The sequence below is a fragment of the Budorcas taxicolor genome, chromosome 25 (assembly GCF_023091745.1).
Source record: "Budorcas taxicolor isolate Tak-1 chromosome 25, Takin1.1, whole genome shotgun sequence".
Taxonomy (NCBI): domain Eukaryota; kingdom Metazoa; phylum Chordata; class Mammalia; order Artiodactyla; family Bovidae; genus Budorcas; species Budorcas taxicolor.
In genome coordinates this window covers 48,435,191-48,453,394 of record NC_068934.1, presented here as the reverse complement: position 1 = coordinate 48,453,394, position 18,204 = coordinate 48,435,191, and the positions used below count along the sequence as shown (strand labels likewise).

Sequence of the window (18,204 nt, the reverse complement as noted above, 5' to 3'; positions counted from 1 at the left end):
CTACTGTCTTCTTTTCATGAGGGAGTGATGCTCCGTTGGATATATGTACCTCGTCGTCTTTATCCATCCCTCCGTAGCGCCCGTCTTACGCCCAGTTCTGATACATTACATTCTGCAGGGTCTCTTTCTTCCTTTGTGTCTTCAGGAAGCATTGCTGAGGGGCGTGCCCACCTCACAGGCAAGGTTTCCTCTAGGGGTGATGAATATTCTGGAACTAGAGAGAGCTGGGGTGAATGCTCTAACTGCCACTGAAGTGGTGGCTTCGCAACGGTTAATTCCCCATTTTATATACTGCACCTTGGTGGTTTTGAACAGAAGATAATCCGGCTTTTTCTACAGACAAGTTTAGTCTGAATGACAGGCAAGCAGGACTGGCTCCAGGCAGGAAAGCAAAGGCAAGAGGCAAGGGCCACGTCCAGGGGCACAGGGTGAGGAAAGGGGCCCAGGCTCCTGTCTTGACCCCCCGGACCCTGGCCCGTAGGAAGGCGTGGCCTGGAAGCCCTGCAGCCTCCGCCCCCGAAGGTGCGTTTCATGCTCAGCAGCTCCAGGATGTCTGAACACGCTCCGGTGGCTGCCAGCTGGCAAACAGGGCTTTGCTGATTCCAGCCCAACTGTGTGAATCAAGGTCAAAGTGGAGGCTGGCGTGGTGGCCGGAAGCCGGGCCTGGCAGATGGCGCCGTCATGCCCCTGCTCCCTGGCCTGGAGTCAGCCCTGTGGAGCCCAGACTGTCTGTGGACGCACAAGGGCTGGAGGCTGAGTGGGGGTGGGTGGGGGAGGGAGCCCCACGGACAGTTGGAGCTTCCGCAGCTGGGTTCCGGCTGGCAGCCGGGAGGGTCTTCATTCCTGTTCCTGGGGTGCGACCTCTTCTGATCACCAATCTCCTTCTTTGCCAAGCCTCCCCGGCTCTTGGATGGGCAGGCGGGAGTCCCCCAGCAGCACGACGTGGGGATGTGACTGGGGCTGGGGTCAGGGGCCCGAGGTGGGTACCGCGGAGGTCGGGGTGCCCGGCTCCATCTTTCTGTGTCACGTCGTCTCCACAGGCCGTGCAGAGATGTTTTACCTGTTCCCTGACCTCCTCCCGTCCTGGCGCTCAGCTTCCCTGACCTCCTCCCGTCCTGGCGCTCAGCTTCCCTGACCTCCTCCCGTCCTGGCGCTCAGCTTCCCTGACCTCCTCCCATCCTGGTGCTTAGAGCATCTTTTTCCTGATGGGGACACTGAGGCAGAGAGGCCTGTAACCCATCAGACGTGCCCCGGCCGTCACCCCTCCCCTGGAAGGACAGCAGGGGCACCCCATGCGTCCTGCCAGGCGTGGCATGAGGTGGGGGGGGGGCACCTGTGACCTGCCCCAGCATTCTTTCCATGGCCTCACTTCCCTGACGAGGGAGAGCGTGAGCGAACATGTGAGGCTGTCTTAGGAAGCCAGGGAGCGGGTCTCTGAACGTGCGCATGTCAGGTGCTGGGAAGCACTTCCCATGTCTCAGGACGGTGAGTGGATAAGGCGATGGGTCCACGAAGGCCTTGGGGAGGGGGGCGTGGGTACTGAGAAGGGGGAGCACAGATGGGGACCCAGCACTTCGTCCGTCTCTTGTTATGTATTCACAGAGAAAACTTGTGTCATACGCGTAGGGATTGTATTTGATGTAAGCGGCATGTGTGGTCAGCTGAATAACGGCCCCCAAAGACGTCTGTGTCAAGTCCGCAGCACCTGTGAATATCACCTTATGCAGCAAAAAACAGGGGTCTTTGCAGGTGTGGTGAAGGATGCTGAGATGCGGACATTTTCCGGGATTACCGTGGTGGGGGGTGTGGGTGGCGTGCTAAACGGCATGACAGGTGTCCTTGTAAGAGGGAGGCAGGGGAGTTGTGAATACAGACGGGGAGGAAGAGGCTGAGAGACACTAGAGAGAGGCTGGAAGGACGAGCTCAGAAGCCCAGGGTCGCCTGGAGACCCCAGGAGCTGAAAGAGGCAGGGAGGACCCTCCTCTGGGGTCCCTGGTGGGAGCGGTCCCAACTAATGCCTTAATTTTGGGCCGGTGACTACTGGCAATGAACTTCTGCTCCAGAAGAGTGAGACATTTAGCTTCCGCTGTTTGAAGCCACCCAGAATGCAGTCATTGGTCCCAACAGCCCCAGGACACTCTCACCGGACCAGCGGGAGGTGACAGGTTCTGCAGAAGCAACGGAAAGTGGGTGCTGGCCAGTGAGGATAGGGCCAGGCCTGCATCTACAGAAGGTGGGGGTGGATCAAACCAGGGGAGGGGGAGCGGCAGCAGACAGGCCTCTAGGCCGGGTGCGAGGCTGGAGCCACCCCCGGGCGCAGCCTCTCCTCCGAGCCCCCTCTGAGCCCCCTCTGCTATTTCTCCTCAGACGTGTCACCCTCGGCACCTGGGTTTCCTTCCATGTGGGATGACCCCTGACCTCCAGGCATATGGACTCCACCTGCCCTCTTGTACCGTCTAGGGCGTGGGCCCCAGGGTACCCGGCGGCCTCCTCCCAGCGGGCAGCTGTCCCTCCTAGTCTGGGGCACACAGCAGGGTCATGATCCTGCACCCGCCCCACTGTGCCTGGAGGCCGCCCTTCTCTCCGGTCGGCCCCTGAAAGCGCGTGCCGGCTCACCTGCCCTCCCGTCCACTCCTCCCCCGGAGGCTTGGGTCCGCCAGTTGCCAATCGCAACAGGCCAGCGCTGTGGGGGTCCCTGTTTCTCTCCCAAGGAAAAGCAGCTGCCTGCTCCTGGAGGAAGCCCCCCCGACCCCGCCCAAGATGGGGTCCCCACAGGGTTCAACGTCCACACGTCCACATCCTGCTCCCATAAAGCAAGGACGGTGAGCCATCGGGTCCTCCAGCGGTCAGCACAGAACCTGCGTGTTCAGGACAGCCGGGCGCAGCGGGGTGGGGGGGTGGGCTTCTGTCACTGGAACCATGAGCTCTGACTGACAGACCAAGAGGGGACGGGTGTTCTCTGAGGGGCACGTGGGCGCTTCCTGTCCTCACCCTGGGTCACTGTGGTGGCGGCCTGGGCTCAGACCACTTCTTAAACCAAAAGGACTGCGCAGGTGGGAAACGACACAACCTGGGCAGACTTCAGACCTCCCAGCTCCCCCGCGTGGATGGGGTGTGTCCCCCACCCCAGGGAGGCGGCGGGAACTCCTGGATCCTATTCCCTGACGTGGCCGGGGCGTGCTGATTCCCAGACTTCTCTCAGCCTTCAGGGAGATGGTTCCCAGGGGGCCCGGTTCCATCTTTATCTAATTAGTTTCTGTGCTGGGAATCTGATGGACTCTCTAGCCTTGCGAGATGAGGTGCCCGCTGGGCCTGGCTGAAATTTGTCGCGTTGACTTAGAGCTGGGTCTTACAGAGAATTTTCTTCCTAACTTCCTCTGGGAACCTGAGAACACAGATACACCTCCCCGTGCCAGCCATTCACGGGTCCTCTCCGGGGCGACCCCACCCCGAGGAGCAGGGGCCCCCGAGCCGCCCAGGTCACCGCCCGGCTCTCTTCCTGGCCAGGGCAGGTGACAGCGGAGCCGGCGGCAAATGGCGCAGTTGCCGTTTCAGCGGGTAATTGTATGTGGTCTGATTACTGGCCTGGCTTTGTTCCTCCGACCCCGGGAGAGCGTGGCTTACAAGGAACGAATGCATGAATACTTCCGCCGCGGTACCGTCTGCCTGCTCCCCAGTGCCCGTGCCAACCTGCTCCTCCCCCTCCCCAGCAGCTCCCCAGGAAGGGCCTGGGACGCGATGAGTCAGCCCCAGATCTGCGGCAGGCTTTGGTGGAAACACCCCGGCCTGCATGGCGAGCAGGGCCTGTCTCGCCGTCCCTCCGGTGGTCTGAGTCCTGGCCCCTAGTGACACCCGTGTCTTGATCTCTGAGCATGACTATGTCACGTGGCCGAGGAGGACTGAGGTTGCATGTGAGACCTTGTTAGATGTGGAAGTTAAAGTGGTAGTTGCTCAGTTGCATCCGACTGTTTGCAACCCTAGGGACTGTAGTCCACCAGACTCCTCTGTCCATGGGATTCTTCCGGCAGGAATACTGCAGTGGGTTGCCATTCCCTTCTCCAGGGGATCTTCCCAACCCAGGGATTGAACCTGGGTCTCCTCCATTGTAGATGGGTTCTTTACCGTCTGAGCCACCATGGAAGCTGTTAGGTATCAGCTGACCTTGAGACTGGAGCATGCCTTAAGCATCTGGGTGGGCCTGGTGTTGATCGCAGGGCCCGTGTTAGGGAGGAGGGATGATCGGAAGGAGGGGGTGGGGGGAGATACCGATCGAAGAGTGGAGGATGGAGTGATGGAGGAAGGGGCCAGGAGCCCAGGGGTCCAGGCGGCCCCCCGAAACAGGCGAGAGGCAGATTCTCCCCCGGGTCCTCCTGGAGGAGGCAGCCCTCAGACACCTTGACCTTAGCCCAGTGAGGCCTGTGACCTCCAGCAGCGTGATAGAATAACCCTGCATTGGAGATGCTGCCCAGTTTGTGTTCAGTTTTTCCAGAAGCATCAGAAACTAATACAAGTGTTTCGAGCCTTCAAAGTGCTGAGACTGAGAGCAGTGAGAACGAGCCCTCTGATTCCCATTCACCATGAGACTGGCAGGGAGAGCCCATTCTACAGGTGGGGAGACTGAGGCTGCAGGAGTTCCAGCCACTCTCCCCAGGCCAGGAAGGGGCTCTCGATCCCGGCTCCTCTCCCACACTCTGCCCACGGCACCCCGCTCACTGGCCTCCCTGGGACCCCCCGGTCATCCCAGAGGCTCGCAGTCCAGGATATGAGGTCTGGGCTCGTCTGACTGCCGGGAGAACCCACAGGGGTGCCCCGGCTCTGAGGCTGTGCCGGGGGCCACCGAGGAGGAGGTGTTGGATGCCGCAGAGCCCACTGCATCTGGAAAGAGGTGCTGGCCAGGGGCCCGGGGCACGGGGTCAGGGCTGGGCCACTGAGGCTGGACTCACACGGAGGCCGCCTGTGACGGGGGCAGCACCCAGCCTGCTCCTCACGGAACATCTCAGTGCTGCCCCTCGAGGGAGCCGGCCACACCCGAGCAGGGTGCCAGCCGTCCCACGAGCCTGGGGAGACCGGGGGCCCCGAGGGACCCATGGAGGCCCCCGCACCCACACAGAGGTCGGTGCAGATGGAGTGAGAAGCACACGGCCCCCACCCCAAGACTCTCCCTGAGTGAGTGGCCTGGGCTGTGCTGCGGGTGACCGCACCCTGGCTGACTTGGACTGGCACGCGTTTGCCCGATCCCGGCGGCCTGAGATCAGCGTGTGGTCAGGGCTCACTGCCCCCCGAGCTCTGCGGAGGGCCTTTCCTGCCTCCTGCAGCCTCTGGGGTCCCCGCGTGTCCCTGAGTTTGTGCCTGTGTCCCTCTAGACTCTGCCTCCTGTTCCCGTCTCTGTCTCCCCCTCCTATTTTTTGGCCACACCACATGGCAAGGGGGATCTTAGTTCTCCTGTCAGGGATCAGACCTGCTCCCCCTACCTGGGAAAAGTGGGGCCCCACCCACTAGACCACCAGGGAGGCCTCTCTGTCTACCCTCTTATAAGGACTCCTTTCATGGATTCAGGGCCTCCCTCCAGATTCAGAGTGACCTCTCCTCAGTCCCCTCTCTACTTCTGCAAAGACCCCGTTTCCAAGAAGGGCACATTCCAAGTTTGGGGAGGGTATAAATTTGGGGGGGATGCTGGATCAGTGGTAAAGAATCTACTTGCCAGTGCTGGAGACCTGGTTCAACCCCTGGGTGGGGAGGATCCCCTGGAGTAGGGAACGGCTACCCACTCCAGTATTCTGGCCTGGAGAATTCCACGGACAGAGGAGCCTGGCGGGCTGCAGTCCATGCGGTCGCAAAGGGTCGGACACGACTGAGCGACTTTCACCATCCAGTCTCTGTGCCCTGGGGCGTGTCTTTCTTCGGGCACGCATGTGCCCCAGGCGAGTGTCCAGAACTGGGACCCGCTGACCCCCACCCTCCCCTCTTCCAGCCCCTTGTGCTAAAGCCTGAGTTGCCATTCCCACAGGGCTCTGGGTGGGGCCTGTGCACCCCCCAGAGATGAAGCTCACACCCTGGGTGGGGCCTGGGGGTTTGGAAGGGGGTCACCATGCGTGTTGGCGGATGGACAGCCAGAGGCCATAGGGCACTGGGCGGGTGGCGGGCAGTGGGCTAGGAAAGGCCTGGGGCCAGGCCTGGGCTCCGGGGGCTTCAGTGAGGTCACACATAGATGCCACCTCCTCGTGCCCTGTGTGTGGAGACCCCCCCAGGCTGTCGGAGAGCAGGGCCAGCAGGAAGGAAAACGCCCCAGTCTCCCCCAGTGGTGGGGCAGTGGGGGGCTCCAGGGCTGTGGGGACGGTCCTCAGTGCCGTGGAGTGACAGGAGCAGGTGGCATGGGGCAGGTGGCCGGAAGGGGCTGGGGGGTAGGGGGCTTTCCAGGGAGGAGACATTAAAGCTGGACCTGCAGGGGGCCTGTGAGCCCCTCGCAGCTCCCTCACTACTCCTGGCCTGAGGCTCTGGTCCCTCAGCAGCCCCGTGCGATGGTCCTGGGGAGACAGGATGTGGACCCCAGCCCCTGAGTTCTGTAGGCCCTGGGGGAGCTGCCCCGCACATCCCAAAGAGGGTGCCGAGGGCCAGGGAGCAGCTCTGGTCTCCATCCGCTGGCCGAGGGGGCTCTGCAGCCCAGACCCTCCACTTGATGCCTAGCTCAACCCCCACGGAGGCTGTGTGACCTTGAGCTAGTCACTGCCCCTCTGTGAGCCACACCATCCTCGCTGGAAAGGTGGGGGGGGGGGGGGAATCCCGTGCCTCCCTCCTCTCCTGTGAGAGAGAGGATGAGTGTAGGGGCTTCGGCAGACCCAGCGGGTAGCGAACAAGGCTGTGGCCGCCACGAATGTACCGTGCATCATCTGATAAACCCTGCGGTCACCTGTGGTTGGACCGTCTCCCTGTTCTCAGTAACGTGGGAGGAGGGAGCCTGGTCTTCATAAGTACCCTGGGCTGTGCGTGCTCAGTTACTGTCTCAGTCGTGTCCGACTCTTTGTGGCGCCGTGGACTGTAGCCCGCCAGGCGCCTCTGTCCAGCGGATTTCCCAGGCAAGAATGCCGGAGTGGGTTGCCAGTTCCTATTCTAGGGGATCTTCCCAACCCAGGGATCCAACCCACGTTGGCAGGTGGATTCTTTACCACTGTGCCACCTGGGAAGCCCCTCGTAAGTATATTTCAGCGGAAATCTGTCTCGATAAACTCAGACAGCCTAGGATCCCCTGATGGATGCGTGTGAGTGATCTGGGGGAGGAGAAGGGAGAGTCCGTGGAGAAGGCACCAGGGTGCCCATCTTTCAGAAGACCAGCAGGAAGGGAGGAAGGAAGGAAAACAAATAAGACGCCGCCTGGCCTGGCAGACAGGCGCTGGAACCCAGCAGGTAGCAGTCAGAAAAATGTCTGTTTGGGGCAACCTAGAAACAAGCAAATCATCATTAGACCTCGAGGAGGAGAGGAGCTGCCCCTGCACAAGGGAACAGCAAGACGAATGGGCTGGCACATGGCCAGCCATGTGGCGGGACTCCGGCTTTAATAAAGAATAATGAGGAAAATAAGGGAGAATTAGGAGATCTTAGAGACAGGAACGGGGAAGGGAAGGCACCAGCTGGGGCTGGAGCCCTGGGAGGTTGAAACCATCTACAGCCTGGTGCCCTGGAGGCCCAGCCAGCTCTCCGTCCGCATCCCATGGGGGGGTGGGGTGGGAGGTCCCGCCCAGCTGGGGACAGTACCTCCATCGGGAGACAGTGTCTTCCGTAGGGAGACGTGTGCAGATGGCAGGTGCTTGGGAAGGAGTGTGAACAGCAGCTCGGCTCACGGGGGACCAGCCAGGGCATTTCCCCTACGGGAGCCGTGCCAGGGGGTGTCTCTCCAGCTCAGAAGGAGCCTGACTTCTGGAGCTTCGTCCATGTCAACTCTGAAGGTGTCAGAGGGCACATGGGGTTTGATTCGATTAAGTGCGAGGTCTTCCACCGATGTGGGTGGCTGTCATGTGGGAAGTGCCCGCACCAAGAGTCCTGGGGATGCTTGGAGGAGAGAGAAGGTGGAGACTCACCTGCTGATTTCAGAAAAGAAGTGGCACTAGATCAGCTGGACCACAGAGACTTTTCATGGGCGTCAGGCATCACTTTTCGAGAATGGAAACCCCGCGTGTTGCTGAGCTCAGTGGTGGAGGCGGGGCTGTGTCAGAGGACGCAGAGTCCCGGCCCCACCGATGACTCCTGCCAGGTCCAGACCTCGGCCCTCAGCTTCCCCTTCTGTAAGGCAAAGGATCCGGCCCACACCATCACCAAGTGCCTGTGGGGGTCTGCTGTTGTTAGTCGGGTCCGACTCCCTGCAGCCCCATGGACTGCAGCACACCAGGCTTCTCTGTCCTTCACTATCTCCTGGAGTTTGCTCAGACCCGTGTCCATTGAGTTGCTGATGCCGTCCAACCATCTCATCTTCTGTTGCCCTCTTCTCCTGCCTGCAGTCTTTCCCAGCATCACGGTCTTTTCCAGTGAGTCAGCTCTTCACTTCGGGTGGCCAAAGTATTGGAACTTTAGCTTCAGCATCAGTTCTTCCTGTGAGTATTCAGAGCTGATTTCCTTTAGGATTGACTGGTTTGATCTCTTTGCTGTCCAAAGGACTCTCAAGAGTCTTTTTCAGCACCAGAGTTCCAAAGCATCAGTTCTTCGGTGCTCAGCTTTCTTTATGGTCCAACTCTCTCTTCCGTTAAGTCTAAATTCCATCATTCTTTGCTTCGGTTCACATTTTGGACATCCCCCAGCTCTGCCATTTCTTTTGTCCTTACCGTATAAGGCCCTTGTCGTTGCCACTGTACTTCTCAAAACATATGTATTTCTTTAGCTGCACCGGATCTTAGCTGTGGCATGCAAACTGTTAGTTGGAGCTGTGCGATCTAGTTCCCTGACCAGGGATCAAACCCAAGCCCTCTGGGACCTGGAGTGGGGATTCCTGGCCAGTAGACCAGCAGGAAGTCCCTGCTGGTGTACTTTGGATCAGCCAGCATGTTTAGGGACTCAGTGTTGTAATTACTGGGAAATCAGAGTTGGCTAAGACCAAGAAAATCACTTTTATTTTACTCTCCACTTGTGAACTGAGTCTGCCTGAGACACAGACTGTCATCAGACCTTCCTTGGGAATTGAAGGTTGGGCAGGCCTTGAGGTCTGTGTCACCAGGGCTCCTGAGTTCTCATGGCCAACCAGCAGTGCGCAGAGGAGTGGGGCCCAGACTCTTTCTCAGCCCAGAACAGAAGTTGAAGGCTACTGGATTTATCGGGAGGTCTTGGCATCCTGGTATCTACATGGTCCATATCCTCTAACCTGATCCACCTCCCTCCCTTCCTCTCCGACCTCTGAAAGCGTGAAAGCATTAGTTTGCTCAGTCATGTCCGATTCTTTGTGACCCCACGGACTGTACCCTGTAGCCTGCCAGGCTCCTCAGTCCATGGAATTCTCCCGGCAAGAATATTGGAATGGATAGCCGTTCCCTTCTCCAGGGGATCTTCCCAACCCAGGCATCAAACCTGAGTCTCCTGCATTACAGGCAGATTCTTTACCATCTGAGCCACCAGGGAAGCTCCTCTCCAGCTTCAAGATGTTTATTAAGAAGCTTTGGGCTGCAAATAATAAAAAGCCCACTAATGCTGGCTGAGACCACCCTGATGAGTCTGGAGGAAGGCATGGCTGGGGTTTGTCCCAAGGGGCAGTGGCATCTCTGTAGGCCTCCTGGCCTTTCCCTCAGGACTGTAGGTAGTTCCCAGAGCTCCACATGTCATGTCCTCAGAGCAAATCTCATACAGGAACATAGGGAAGGGACTTCCCTGATGATCCAGTGGTTAAGATTCCGAGCTTCCCCTGGACGGGGCATGGGTTCCATCCCTACTTGGGAAACTAAGATCCCACATGCCATAGGGCATGGCCGAATAAATAAATAAAAATAAAAATGGATGCAAAAAATCCATCATGAACAGAAAATCCAAATTTAAAAAAAAAAAGAGAGTATATAGAAAGAAAGCATCACGAAACATTCTTCTGACTGCTCTTCGCGCGCAAGTAAAATATTCTCTGCAGGGCCCCAGGAGACTCACCCTCAGGGCTTATTGGCCAAAACTGTGTCCACTGACCATCCATAATTGCAGTGGAAGCTGGGAAAGCAAGGATCTCACTTTTCCCACCCTAAGAGTAGAGAGCAGGCTGGGGGAAGGAGCTAGGTATGTGAGGGACAAGGCTGAGTGCCCTGCCTCTAAGCAACAAGGATGCTGTAGAAGTGATGGCTGTCGGAGCGGGTTTTGAAGGGTGAATAGGAGTCTGGCATATAGTGACAGCAAGCCTATAGAGTGTGTTCTGGGCAGAAGTAAAAGAATGAGCCCAAGAACGGCACACTTATCAACCGGGAAGACCTCATTTGGCTGATGGCCTGTTCGTAGCAATCGGGAATTGTAAGGCACGGCACCTTCGTAATTAAACGCTGTTTCAACATTGAACCTTCACCACACAGCTGTTCCTGCGCCATTTTTCACGTGTCGTGCTTCCCTTTGCTTTTGGCTGTGCTCACACCACCGTGTTCTTCCTTGCTTGTGTTCACCAAAGTGTGTGGACACCATTTCCGGCTCTCGCCCTTTTGGTGTAAAGCAGGATGTGCCAGCAGAATCTTCCCAGGGCACCCCTGGGGGCTGTCTGGTCAGCTCAGGAATTGACAGGAAGTCCAAGATGCCTTCTCCAGAACGTGCTGCTAGAGCCAGCCCTCCCCCACCCCCCGGGGCCTTCCCCACCTGGCCAGCGAGCCCCGCCCCAAGCTGTTTGGTGTCCGGCCATCCTAGGACACAGTGCCAGCCCCGGACTGCCCAGCTTTGCCTCCAGCTGTGTGCTCTCATGCAGATCACTCAACCTCTCTGTGCCTCACTCGCCACATCCACAGAGGGGGGGCAAGCGCAGCACCTGCTTCCGGGGGTCAGCGTGAGGGCTCAGGACACTCAGCACAGGAAGCACGGGCGCCCAGAAGTGCTTGAAGGCTGGCCTTGGTGATGACAACAGCTGCAGCCTGTTGAAAGCAGTGGAAGTGTTACCGGCTCAGTCGAGTTTGATTCTTTGCGACCCCGTGGACCGTAGCCCGCCAGGCTCCTCTGTCCATGGGATTTCCCAGCAAGAATACTGGAGCGGGACGCCATGCCCTCCTTCAGGGGATCTTCCCGACCCAGGGGTCGAATCTAGGTCTCCTGTTTTGCAGGCAGATTCCCCACCATCTGAGCCACCTTACTTACCCATTATTACTAATTAAGCCAGAATTCAGGCCTCCTCCCACTTTGACCCAACGAAGCACAAAAGCCTAGACGCAGTAATGGGGCGGAGGTGTCTCTGTGTTTCAGAAAGGTTTCTCTGTATGATCCTTCTGAAACTTTCTAGGGCATCTCACAGACGACCCCATTTCTAAAGAGATTTTTTTTTTTTCCATTTTAGAAGAAAAGCTCAGATGTTGTATCAAACCAGGCACCTGTGTGCGGTCATATAAGTGTTGCTTGTGTAGGAAAATTAAGACTTTTCTTAGCTTTTATTATATGTATGTGCACGTGGGTTATCTTGAGATAGTCACAGATGTGTATTATTTGTGTCAATTCGAATGTCTATAGGGCATTTAGAACAGGTCTTTATAACCAACAGCCCACGGACCCAGTCGGGCCCACCAAGTCTGATGGGAAGCTGTTTTTGTAAATGAAGTTTCACTGGGACATACCCCCGCCCAGTCACTTACATAGCATCATGGCTGCCTTTCAGCCACAGCGAGCAGAATGAGAAGCTGCAAAGAGGAACCACATGGCCCAGAAAACCTGAACTGTCTACTCTCTGGCCCTTCACAGAAAAAGTCTGGCAACCTCTGATCTAGACGTTTGCCGAGCTCCTTTCAAAGGGGCTCCATCCACCTGAAAATGTGCCTCCTTCCCCTTTTGAGAGACTTTTAGAAAAAAACTTCCCCTTCAGTGATCTCATCTCAGCCTCAGCACTTGGAACAAAAATAAAGTGTTCCTGTGGTGGGAGGTTGGTGGTCCGGGGTGGACAGGAGCGGTGGCCAGACCCTCCCCTCCAGCCAGGCCTGACCTCAGAGGTCAGTGCCCTCCTGGTTGGGCGGATGAGCCTGACGCAGGGAGCTGTGAGCTCAGGGTGAATCCCCCAGCCCCTCACCCTGCCAGGGTTCCACCTCCTCTCAAAGCCGGGGTCACCGAGCGACACCCACGCTCAATCTGATTTGGTGGCTTTGTCACTGTGGACAGCGCCCACCTCCCACAGAGGGACTCGGGGGCCGGCCTTGCCAACCAGGCTCAGCATCTGTCCCTCGGCCCACTCAGCATGCTCTTTGGGGGCAAACTCGAGGCCGACAGATGGGCGCCTGGCCTGTCTTTGGGATCACCAGAGGAAGACGAGTCATGGCGGCCCCTTTCTGCACTCCCAGAGAAATGCCAGGCGCTCGAGCTGTTCCCCTGGTTTCTTCAGGCCTTTGGTTTTTGCTTTTTTCTTTTTTGAAGAACATTCAGTTCAGGGTCAAAGGCCAAGGTTGACGGGTTGGCCAGCTCTGCAGCCCTGAGCAAACCTTTCCCCCACCAGTTCATGGACTCGCGGAATGATCCCACCTGCCTGGAGCATGCTGAGGGTCTCAGGGAGCAGCAGCCTGGGGGAGCGGCTTAAACAGGGCCAGGGGTGCCACGCTCCCCCTGCAGACGGCTGAATGGGGGCTAGCCATCTCTTCCTGATTTGCCTGGGACCAGCCTGGTCTTAAAACAAAGAGACCCCATGTCTGAGGAAACCCCTCAGTCCCCAGGTAGCCCAGGACATGGGTCACCCCATTGGCATCACAGGCCAGACGCAAGAGTCCCGGGCTGGGTTTCATTCACTGCGTCAGTGAGCATCGTTTACATGGCTGCTGGCATGGTCTAATCTTCCCTTTGGCACATGGGAAAACCCAAGCCCAGAGTGGGTGAGCGTCCTGTCCAAGACCCTATTACCAGCCTTTGCCGTAGCCAGGACTAGAAAGTGGGCTAGAAAATGAGGCGGGAGGACCAGGCTCCAGCCTGAGGGCACTCACTCACTCCTGGGAGAGTAGATCCCAGTGAGGCCGGAGCAGGGAGAATGAGGAGGAGCCCCGGGGTTCAGATCACGAAGGGTCTTAGACACGGTGGGAAATGGGTTTTTTTTTACCCAATTCTGATCGAAGCTGTGGGAGTATTTTAAGGGAGGAAGCTATGACCTGATTTAAAGTTTTTATAATAAAGAATGCATTCAGAGGAGACTTGACGGCAAGCTTCTGTGGTCCTCGGGTGAAAGATGCTGGGGCCTCGGGATTTGGGGAGGTCAGGACAGGCGTGTGAATGCCGACAGTGTCCGTGTCCTTGCTGATGGCATTTGCTGATGGATTGGGAGGGAACAGGGGCTTCAGGAAGACTCCTCGGGTCAGGGTTGGCAGCTGGGTGTGCTGCCTCCCACCTGCACGGGCACCCAGGCCCTTTTCCTCTGGTCCTGGCACCCGGAGCATCTTTTCCCTGGGTTCTGGAGTGCCCATCCTGCAGGGCTGAGCTCCCCTCTCTTCTGGTGACACACCCTCAGCCATTGCTCGTGGGACAGCATGCAGCATCTACACAGGCAGAGCCCTGGGGGCCCCCGCCACTCCGAGAGCACAGGGAGGTGTCTGGGCGTCCCTCCCGGGGGCCCCCTTCCTCCTGGACTCCTGACTCGCTGGCGTGTCCTGCTGAGTAAAGCCCCGTGGAGGCTGTGCAGGCTCGCCTCGCTTTGTGGCCCCTTGCTTTATCGTGTGTTTGACAGCTTGAAGGTTTGCGGTCCCTCTGTGTCCAGCGAGTCTTTTGGTGCCGTTTTTCCAACAGCAAGCATTCACTCACTTCTTGTCTCCACGGTGGGTCTTCCCAGGTGGTGCTGGTGGTAAAGAACCCGCTGCCGATGCGGGAGATGCAGGAGACACGGGTTCAATTCCTGGGTCGGGAAGCTCCCCTAGAAAAGGAGGTGGCATCCCACTCCAGTGTTTTTGCCTGGAAAATCCCATGGACAGAGGAGCCCGGAGTGGACTATGGTCCATGGGGTCGCAAAGAGTTGGACACAACTGAGCAACGAACACTTCTGTCTTTCTGTCTGTCTCCGCGTCGATTCTTCAACATCTGAAACTTTTTCATGGTGATTACAGTTGCTACAGTGACCCAGCTTCAGGGATCTCCGTTACTGTAACTTTTTCGTGGTGACCACAGTTGCTGCAGTGACCCGGCTTCAGGGATCTCCGTGTCACTGTTGCAGAAAGACTGCAGCTCTCCTGGCTCAGATGATGGTCAGCGTGCTTTAGCGACGAAGTCGTTTGTATTCCTTATTTATTTGTTTGGCTGTGCCGGGTCTTCGCGGCTGCGGGGCTTTTCTCTCGCTGTGGCGAGCGGGAGCTGCTCTCTAGGTGCGGTGCGCCGGCTTCCCTCCTTGTGGCGGCTTCTCCTGGTGGGGAGCACAGGCTCTGGAGCTTTGGAGCTTCAGCAGTTGCAACTCCTGGGCTCTAGAGCGCAGGCTCAGTAGCTGTGACGCACGGGCTTACTTGCTCCGCAGCAGGTGGGATCTTCCCGGGCCAGGGAGAGAGAACCCCTGTCTCCTGCAGGGGTATTCTCAACCACTGAGCCACCAGGGAGGTCCTAAAGCATTTTTAATTAAGGTCTGTGCATTGTTTTTTAGGCATAATGCTTTCACACACTTCGTGGACTGCAGTGTCGTCTAACCATCACTTTTAGAGGCACCGGGAAACCAAGCGCTAGTGTGCCTCCATTTCCACATTCACTTTATTTCCGCGATCTGGAATGGAGCCCCCAGTACCTCTGAGGTCTGCCGGTACCTTTATAAGGAAGGAAGCCTGGGGGCACTCTGCTGACACCGGCAGAGTCTCCTACCTGCTGACGTCGCTGGCAGATTCTTTTATGTAGGGAGCGGGTAAAAATATTTCAGTTTACAGTGAACGTTTTCAGAGTGAACGCCTCAGGTAGCTTCTCACCAGCTGATCAAGTCTGCCACCCTCTCTTGAATGTCACACTCTGCGCTGTGTGCTTTTTATTATTATTATTATTGTTGATTTAGAGTGCTGTGTTAGCTTCAGGTGTACAGCAAGGTGAATTCGTGAAATACATACAGACACACACACACTTTTCCAGACTCTTTTGCTTTACAGATTATTACAAGATATCAGATACACTTCCTGTGCTATACAGTAGGTCTTCCTTGCCTGTTTTATATATACTGGTGTGTATCTGTTAATCCCAAACTCCTAGTTTCTTTTTGTATTTACCCCACTTCTTACCCCTCTGTGATGTTTCAAGGCTGCAGTTGACACCCAAGGTTACAGAGCTGGTTTGGTGAAGTCAGAACCCCCTCCCCAGGCCTTTCAGGTTCCTGTGCAGCTGTTTTCCCGTTTCGATCGCATTTCTATCCCTCTCCTGGGAGCGGTGATCACCTCCCGTCGTTTCCGCCGTCCCTGTCTCCTCCACCAGCCACTTGGCAGGTAACATAGCCGAGTTGTGCTTGGGAGATGCTTTGTGGTGATTTATCACAAAATAACGAGACAATTTAATTTGAATCAAGTTCTTTGCACATTATTGCTTCTATTAGGAAAAACTTGTCACTGTTTATCATGTTAGCGATGAGCAGGGTGATGCCGCGATCTTCTCGGGCAGGGATGGTTCTGATTCAGTGTTCTGAATCACCTGTCTGAGAAACGGCTCCCGTAAGAGCACATCTCTGCAGATTAGGGCTGTGAGTTCCGCAGGGACGGCCCGTCATCCACACCCGTGAGGCTGAGATGATGCCACTCTGTGGACAGGGCTCCCAAGAGCCGGGAGCCATGTCACTGCGAGTGAACTGGCCACCTTCGTCATCACAGAGGAGCCGTGCACCCAGGTGGCCTGGGCTTCCTTCCTGTCCCTTGGGAATTAGGGCCTCTTCCTGCTCACACAAGTCAGGGAGGCGGGGGCACCAAGCACCCTCCAACTGGGATGCAGGAAGTAGGATTCAGGGAGAGTGGCGTGTATGGCCGCAAGCTGAGAGGTGCCCCTTTGGAGGTGAGTGACAGGTGCCTGAGGGACCCTTCCCACCCACTCACGGCCCACTCACCCTTCCCAAGGACTAGGACGTGGCCCCGCCTGCCCATGGAGCCGTCCCTCTGGGTCACCCCACCTCCAGGGAGCCAGGCCGCTCGCCCACGCCTGGCGTCTCTGCCCAGCTGGGCCACCTGTTGAGGTCCCAGGCATCCCCCTCAGAAGAGCTGACAGGCTGTTTAGCCTCATCTTCCCTGATTGGCAGAGCCCAGAAATTTCTAGGACAGCCACTGCCATTCAGTCCCCAGAGGCCCCTCTTTCTAACAGTGTCCCAGTTCCCGGCTCCATCAGGCTCTGTCACCGGAATGCATTTCCACGGGGAATGATGTAGACAGAGCTTCTCTCGGGCTCGGCTTCCCTGCCGTGGAGGGGAGCCCGCCCCCCGACAGCTGCTCCAGGAAGGAGCTTTCGGAGATGATACACATTCCGTCACTCTCCCAGGCTCTTCCCAGGCATGGCTGCCCCCACAGCCTCCGCCGCTTCCAAAAGACCACCCCACCCACCCGCTGGGGCCCTGCACCCTGCATTCCACTGCCCCAGCCAAGATCCAATCAGCTGTGTTCATCACACTCACAGCCCACCTTCAGCGTACCTTCTTAGCACACACACACGAATGCTGAAATGATCTTGGCAGCTCTGCCTCTGGGCCCATCTTCCTGTGAGTCAGTCATTGCAGGAAGACCCCCCAGTGGCGTCTGGGGTTTCGTCGCCTTGAGCCACCTCTCCGAGAAGTCTCTCCCGGTGAGAAAATCCGTCTCGCAGGTTGTTTTCACTTGCGAGGATGCGTGGCGGACACGAAACTTGGCGCGTAATGAAGTTGACCTCATGTTCGATTTCAGAGACACTTCATTAAACACAGACTCGTTTCCTTGTTGTTTGCTGTTTGGATTTGGGGGTAAGTGGGTTTTCCTTTCCAGCTTGCAGACATGTTTGTGGGGTCCTCAGAGCTTGGAGGCTGCTGGGGACTGGGCTGTAGGGCCCAGTGGCCAAAACCGCCCTTCTGCCTGCAAAGCTGAAGGGGGTCAGCGCTTCTCACTGAGGCCCCCGCATCCACGGCATGTGCCTGTCCAGTGTCCTCGTCGGCCACAGGGCTCGGGCCATCTCCACACCCTGTAGCTTCTCCTGCTGGTGCCCGGGGAGAGCTGTGACGCCAACTACAGCGGACCTCTGTGTGTGACGCGCTGAGCAGGAAGCACGGCTGTGGGACACGTTTAAGCCGAGCTTGCATTATCCCAGCGGGATTCTAGGCCTGGCTGGGAAAAGGCTAGCTTGGAAGTAGTGGATCAGCTGCTTGCTATCATTTTGGCCCTAGGTCATACGGGGGGAAGCAGGCGCTTTTCTGGTTCTGCCTGAAGCTGAATTGCAGCCTCAGGCCACCCCTGGACTCTGTCCAGCCCTCAGCCACGGCCCGGTGTGATCAGCCCCTTCTGCCTCGCAGGTGGGCCTCAGGACCTTTGTCCCCGAGGTTCTCTCTCTGTCTGGAATGTGCTCCTCTTTCTCTGTCTCCTTCCAGCCTCCAGCGCACTCACTCCTATTCACGCGTTGGTCTTCCTCCTACAGGATGTCCTCCTGCCCTGTTCGGATTCACACAGCACCGTATCCTGCACATTTGTGTCATAGTTAGACTCATATGTGACTTCCCACTTTCTCCGTGTGTGAGTTTCCTGATGCTGCTGTAAAATGACCACAGACTGAGCAGCTCCAAACAGCAGAAATGTACTCTCTCCCAGTTCTGGGGCGGGAAGTCCAAGATCAAGGTGTCAGGCTCCGGGGAGGCCCTGTCCTCCTCTCTTCCAGCTTCTGGTATTTGCCAGCAGTCTTGGTGCTTCTTGGCTTGTGGCTGCGTCCTGCCCACCTCTGCCTGTCTTCACACGGCCTTTTCTCCCCTGAGCCCATCTCCCATCTCTCTCTTTTCTCTTCTAAGGGACAGTCGTTGGATTTAGGGCCCTCACTAAATGATCTCATCTTGACATCCTTAACTTATTACATCTGTAAAGACCTCATTCCCAAATGAAGTCACATTCACAGATGAGGGAGCTGGACTTCAACTTGATTTGGGGGTCTACC

General features: G+C 57.2%; 1 protein-coding gene across 1 annotated transcript in view; it reads left to right on the top strand.

The window, feature by feature from the left end:
- The window catches only part of SHANK2 (SH3 and multiple ankyrin repeat domains 2), a 459,075-nt gene that overhangs the window by 277,078 nt on the left and 163,793 nt on the right, over positions 1–18,204 (top strand). The gene's annotated exons all lie outside the window — the stretch shown is intronic.